Genomic DNA, 7,639 nt, shown 5'->3' with positions numbered 1-7,639 from the left:
TAAAGGATTTTTCGAAAATTGCAAAGCCTTTGAGTAACCTGTTAGCTGCTGACACACCATTTGTGTTTGACACACAGTGTCTGCAGGCATTTGAGACCCTGAAAGCTAAGCTGGTCACAGCACCAGTCATCTCTGCACCAGATTGGGCATTACCATTTGAATTAATGTGTGATGCCAGTGATCATGCCATTGGTGCAGTGTTGGGACAGAGGCATAACAAACTTCTGCATGTCATTTATTATGCTAGCCGTGTTCTAAATGATGCACAGAAGAATTACACAACCACAGAAAAAGAATTACTTGCAGTGGTCTATGCCATTGACAAGTTTAGATCCTACCTAGTGGGATCAAAGGTGATTGTGTACACTGACCATGCTGCTCTTAAATACTTACTCACAAAGCAGGATTCAAAACCCAGGCTTATCAGATGGGTGTTGCTTCTGCAAGAGTTTGATATAGAAATAAGAGACAGAAAAGGGACAGAGAACCAAGTGGCTGATCATCTGTCCCGAATAGAACCAGTAGCTGGGGCGTCCCTCCCTTCTACTGAGATCTCTGAGACTTTCCCAGATGAGCAACTCTTTGCCATTCAGGAAGCTCCATGGTTTGCAGATATTGCAAATTATAAAGTTGTGAGGTTCATACCCAAGGAGTACAGCAATGTGCAAAGAAAGAAATTAATTTCAGATGCCAAGTACTACCTCTGGGATGAACCATATCTCTTTAAGAGATGTGCTGACGGAGTGATCCGCAGATGTGTACCCAGAGAAGAAGCACAAAAGATCCTATGGCACTGCCATGGATCACATTATGGAGGACATTTTGGAAGTGAGCGAACAGCCACTAAAGTCCTCCAGTGTGGATTCTACTGGCCTACTCTCTATAAAGATTTCCGAGAGTTTGTGCGTAACTGTGACAGTTGCCAAAGAGCTGGTAACCTGCCTCACGGATATGCCATGCCTCAACAAGGGATATTAGAGATAGAATTGTTTGATGTATGGGGAATTGACTTCATGGGGCCATTCCCACCATCATACTCAAACACTTACATTCTGGTGGTAGTGGACTATGTATCTAAGTGGGTAGAAGCAATTGCTACACCCACTAATGATACTAAGACCGTGCTGAAATTCCTCCAGAAAAACATTTTCAGCAGGTTTGGCGTTCCCAGAGTGCTAATCACTGACGGGGGCACTCATTTCTGCAATAAACAGCTATACTCTGCTATGGTCAGATATGGAATTAGCCATAAAGTGGCAACTCCATATCATCCACAGACAAATGGGCAAGCTGAAGTCTCTAACAGAGAGCTAAAAAGAATCCTAGAACGGACTGTGATGGCCCGGAGAAAGGATTGGGCAAAGAGCTTGGATGATGCTCTGTGGGCATACAGAACAGCATTCAAGACTCCTATAGGCACCTCTCCATACCAACTGGTGTATGGGAAGGCCTGTCATTTGCCTGTGGAACTGGAACATAAAGCCTACTGGGCAACCAGATTCCTAAACATGGATGCTCAGTTAGCTGGTGAGAAAAGACTGCTCCAGCTAAATGAGCTAGAGGAGTTCAGACTCAATGCCTTTGAAAATGCAAAAATTTATAAGGAAAAGGCAAAGAAGTGGCATGACAAGAGATTGTCAACCAGAGTCTTTGAGCCAGGACAAAGAGTTCTGCTCTTCAACTCCAGGCTCAAATTGTTTCCAGGAAAACTCAAATCCCGGTGGAGGGGTCTGTATGTGATTACAGGAGTATCAGCATATGGATATGTTGAGCTTCAGGATATTGATTCTGACAAGAAGTTCATTGTTAATGGACAGAGAATCAAGCATTATCTTGAAAGCAATTTTGAGCAGGAATGCTCAAGACTGAGACTTGAGTGATTCTTAGCAGGAGTCCATCTAAAAGACAGTAAAGAAGCGCTTGCTGGGAGGCAACCCAGTCATTAGGAAGGTATATGATTAGTTCTTACAGAGGCAAGTATCAAAAATGAAGGAATTCACAGAGTTACAGAAGGATTCAGCTCAAAAAGCAGAGAAAATGAGCTTACTAGCGAAAAAACGCCAGTAAGGGGCATTTTGGGCGTTAAACGCCAGAATGGGTACCATTCTGGGCGTTTAACGCCAGGAATGGTGCCATTTTGGGCGTTAAACGCCAGAATGGGCACCATTCTGGGCGTTTAACGCCAGGTGTGCAGCATCCTGGGCGTTTTGAAAAAACGCCCAGTGACAAAGGATTTCTGGCGTTTAACGCCGGCCAGGGCACCTGGCTGGGCGTTAAACGCCCAAAAAGGGTAGCAAATGGGCGTTAAACGCCAGAATGGGTGCCATTCTGGGCGTTTAACGCCAGAAAGGTGGGGGGACCACATTTTTGTTTTCAACTCAATTTTTTTCAAACTTTCCTCTTTTTAACCATACTCTTCTACATAAATGCACTTCAACCTTTCATCATTCACTTTCAAATCTTCACAAATCAAAACCATTCTTCAAATCTATTTCAAATTAATCCCAAATCTTCTTCAAAAACTCACCCTTTTCTCAATTTCTCTCCATATCTTCTCAAATTTTCTTTCAAATTCTTATTTTTTTTCGAAATCTCTTCTCCCTCCCCTTATAAATTCACGTTTGGAACCCCCTTTACCCACACCATTCGAATTTCCTCTTTCTCTCTCTCTCTTCTTTCTTTTCTTTTGCTTGAGGACAAGCAAACTTCTAAGTTTGGTGTGCTTTTCCGTGATCACTAAAGCCAAGATTCATCAATATCATGGCTCCTAAAGGAAAACAAACCAATTTAAGAGGCAAGAAAGAGAATAATCCAAAGAATCTTTGGAATCAAGAGAAGTTCTTAACCAAAGAACATGAAGACCATTATCACAAAATAATGGGTCTGAGGTCAGTGATCCCGGAAGTGAAATTTGATCTGAAAGAAGATGAATATCCGGGGATCCAAGAGCAAATTCGAAACAGAGGATGGGAAGTTCTAACCAATCCTGAGACAAAGGTTGGAAGGAACATGGTTCAGGAATTCTACTCAAATCTGTGGTTAACAGATAAGCAGAGAATGACTGGAACTGCTTACCATACCTATAGAACCATGGTCAGAGGGAAAGTTATGTACTTCCATCTGGACAAAATAAGAGAAATCTTCAAGTTGCCTCAACTGCAAGATGATCCTGATTCCTTTAATAGGAGGATGGTGAGAGTAGATAAGGGGTTGGATCAAGTTCTAGAGGACATATGCCTCCCTGGAACTAAGTGGATAACCAATTCTAAGGGTGTCCCAAACCAACTCAAGAGGGGAGACCTCAAACCAATTGCAAGAGGTTGGCTAGACTTTATTGGGCATTCCATATTGCCCACTAGCAACCGTTCTGAGGTCACCATCAAGAGAGCAGTGATGATTCATTGCATTATGCTTGGAAGAGAAGTGGAGGTGCATCATGTGATTGCTTGTGAGATCTACACAATTGCAAATAAGAATTCCACTGAAGCCAAATTGGCTTACCCAAGCTTGATCTCCTTGCTTTGTAAAGAGGCTGGGGTGAAGATGGGAGTAGATGAGTTCATACCCATTGAGCATCCAATCACCAAGAAGTCAATGGAAGGACAAGTGCAAGACAACTCTATCAAAAGGAGGGCGCATGAGTTCCTCCCTGAATTCCCTGAAATTGGCTACTGGGCCAACCTAGAAGCATCTATTAACAAGTTGCAAGAGACTATGGAGCAACTGAAGGAAGAACAGCAGAATCAAAACTGCATGCTCTGCAAATTGCTGAAGGAACAAGAAAAGCAGGGGCGTGAAATTCAAGAGATGAAACGCCAAAAGCTCTCCTCTCAAGCTGAGGGAGCATCCACTTCTCAAAATCAAGGTTGTTGAGTCCTAACTCTGTGAAAACCCCTATCATTAGGAGCCTATTCTTTTTCGTTTTTTTTATATATTATTTCGTTTTTTTTTTATTTTTAGTTTCATCTTATATTTAATTTCTGAGTCTTTTTCTTAATTCATAATTAATAAAATTTAAGTTTATGCCTTAAAGCTATGAATGTCCTATGAATCCATCACCTCTCTTAAAAGAAAAATGCTTTAATCACAAAAGAACAAGAAGTACAGGATTTCGAAATTTATCTCTGAAACTAGTTGAATTAGTTTGATGTGGTGACAATACTTTTTGTTTTCTGAATGAATGCTTGAACAGTGCATATGTCTTTTGAACTTGTTGCTTTGAGAATGTTAAAATTGTTGGCTCTTGAAAGAATGAGGAGAAAGAGAACTGTTATTGAGGATCTGAAAAATCATCAAATTGATTCTTGAAGCAAGAAAAAGCAGTGAAAAAAAAAGAGAAGAAAAGAAAAAGAAAGAAATAAAGTGGTGATCCAAAGCAATAAGAGTGTGCTTAAGAACCCTGGATACCTCTAATTGGGGACTTTAGCAAAGCTAAGTCACAATCTAAAAAGGTTCACCCAATTATGTGTCTGTGGCATGAATGTATCCGGTGGTAATACTGGAAGACAGAGTGCTTTGGGCCACAGCCAAGACTCATACACTAGCTATGTTCAAGAATCATTATACTTAACTAGGAGAATCAATAACACTATCTGAGTTCTGAGTTCGCATAGATGCCAATCATTCTGAACTTCAAAGGATAGAGTGAGATGCCAAAACTGTTCGGAGGCAAAAAGCTACTAGTCCCGCTCATCTAATTGGAGCTATGTTTCTTTGATATTTTGGGATCTATAGTATATTCTCTTATTTTTATCCTATTTTGATTTTCAGTTGCTTGGGGACAAGCAACAATTTAAGTTTGGTGTTGTGATGAGCGGATAATTTATACGCTTTTTGGCATTATTTTTAGTATGTTTTTGGTATCTTTTAGTTAGTTTTTATTATATTTTTATTAGTTTTTAGTTAAAATTCACTTTTCTGGACTTTACTATGAGTTTGTGTGTTTTTCTGTGATTTCAGGTATTTTCTGACTGAAATTGAAGGTTCTGAGCAAAAATCTGATCCAGAGACTGAAAAGGACTACAGATGCTGTTGGATTCTGACCTCCCTGCACTCGAAGTGGATTTTCTGGAGCTACAGAAGCCCAATTGGCGCGCTCTCAACGGCATTGAAAAGTAGACATTCTGGGCTTTCCAGCAATATATAATAGTCCATACTTTGCCCAAGATTTGATGGCCCAAACCGGCGCTCAAAGTCACCTACAGAAATTCCAGCGTTAAACGCCGGAACTGGCATAAAACTTGGAGTTAAACGCCCAAACTGGCATGAAAGCTGGCGTTTAACTCCAGAAAAGGTCTCTACACGAAAATGCTTCATTGCTCAGCCCAAGCACACACCAAGTGGGCCCGGAAGTGGATTTTTCTGTAATTTACTCATTTCTGTAAACCTTAGGATACTAGTTTACTATTAATAGGATCTTTTGACATTGTATCCGTACCTTATGACCTCATAACATTTTAGACGTTTCATTGTGTACCTTCCACAGCATGAGCCTCTAAACCCCATGGTTGGGGGTGAGGAGCTCTGCTGTGTCTTGATGGATTAATGCAATTACTACTGTTTCTTATTCAATCATGCTTGCTTCCATTCTAAGATATCACTTGCTCTTAACCCGGATGAATGTGATGATCCGTGACACTCATCATATTCTCAACTATGAACGTGTGACTGACAACCACCTCCGTTCTATCTTAGATTAAGTAGATATCTCTTGGGTTCTTTAATCGGAATCTTCGTGGTATAAGCTAGAACTGATGGCGGCATTCAAGAGAATCCGGAAGGTCTAAACCTTGTCTGTGGTATTCTGAGTAGGATTCAATGACTGGATGACTGTGACGTGCTTCAAACTCCTGAAGGCGGGGCGTTAGTGACAGACGCAAAAGAATCACTGGATTCTATTCCGACCTGATTGAGAACCGACAGATGATTAGCCTATGCTGTGACAGAGCATCAGGGACGTATTTTCACTGAGAGGATGGGAGGTAGCCACTAACAATGGTGAAACCCTACATACAGCTTGCCATGGAAGGAGCCTTGCGTGTTTGATGAAGAAGACAGTAGGAAAGCAGAGATTCGGAAGATGGAGCATCTCCAAAGCCTCAGCCTATTCTCCATTACTGCAAAACAAGTACCTCTTTCATGTTCTTTTGCTTTTTACAATCAATCCTGATAATTTCTGATATCCTGACTAAGATTTACAAGATAACCATAGCTTGCTTCAAGCCGACAATCTCCGTGGGATCGACCCTTGCTCACGCAAGGTATTACTTGGACGACCCAGTGCACTTGCTGGTTAGTTGTGCGGGATTGCAAAAGTGTGATTGCAATTTCGTGCACCACTCGTCCCTTTGCAAATTGTATGAGAACTGACCAATGTCGAGAAGTTTTATCCAATCCTTCTGATTAGCGCTTACAAAATACCTCAAGTAACACTCGAGTAAGACATTCACTCTCTCAGTCTGCCTATCGATTTGAAAATGGAAGCTTGTTGAAAAATGAAGCTCCGACCCAAGGAGTTTGAACAGATTTGTCCATAGTTGTCCTGTGAAGTGTGGATCTCGATCACTAATGATGCTCTTAGGCAATTCCCAGTACTTCACCACATTCTTAAAGATCAGTCGTGTTGCTTTCTCTGTAGTGCAGTCTGTAGAGGCAGGTATAAAAGTAGCATACTTCGAAAATCGATCCACTACCACGAGAATAGATCAAAACCCCTCAGACTTCGGTAAGGTAGAGATGAAATCTAAAGAGACACTTTTTCATGGTCGCTCTGATGGAGGCAGAGGTTCCAACAACCCACTTGGTTTCTTGTTTTCAATCTTATCTTGTTGGCATATAAGACAAGTCTTCACATAGCTCTTCACTCCATCTCTCATTTGAGGCCAATAATAAGAAGATTCAATGAGTGTCAAGATCCTTCACTAACCTTGGTGACCAGCCCACTTGGTGTCGTGGCATTTTCTCACTAATTTTCTTCTTAGATTTTTTCATTTAGAGATGTATAATCTTCTCCCTTTAGTGTAGAGAAGGTCGTCTTCTAGCCAAAAACGTTTAGTCTTGTCTTTTCTAGCCAATTCTACCAATTTCTTGGATAAGAAATCATGATGAAACCCTTCTTTGATGGTATGCAAAATATCTCCTTCAACCATGAAAATGGCTGCCATCCTGTATGGTGTTGAGATAGGCAGTTTCGCTCCTAAATCCAATTCAATCTTGAGGTTCGCCTTCCTCCTAGGTGGTAGTTGTTTTAGTAACTCGAGATACATCACATCCTTATTTTTTTCAAGGACTTCCTTGATTTTAGGGCGAACAGCTTCTCTTTCAGATGTTGACTCCTCTTGTAATAGATCCGAATATGTAATCTCTCTTTTCTTAAACCCTTTCTTGACTTGCATGATAGAAAGCATCGGTAGTCCTCCAGCTTTAGAGACTGTAGGGACCATGCATAGAGACCCTTTCTCTATGACGTATACTATGTCGTAGTATGGCATAGCTATTATATTTGCCTTCCTTTATAAATTGAGTTCGATGACTATTTTGAAATCGTCCATGGGTGCTATTGAGAAATCCACAAGGCCCTTATAAGAACCAAGAGTCATCTCAACCCCTTTTGCTATTCCCTTAAAGGGTTCACCCTTGG

Source organism: Arachis stenosperma, chromosome 6 (assembly GCF_014773155.1).
Source record: "Arachis stenosperma cultivar V10309 chromosome 6, arast.V10309.gnm1.PFL2, whole genome shotgun sequence".
In the NCBI taxonomy this organism is placed as follows: domain Eukaryota; kingdom Viridiplantae; phylum Streptophyta; class Magnoliopsida; order Fabales; family Fabaceae; genus Arachis; species Arachis stenosperma.
The sequence above is the reverse complement of the archived record's forward strand: the minus strand, read 5'-3'. Positions refer to the sequence as shown.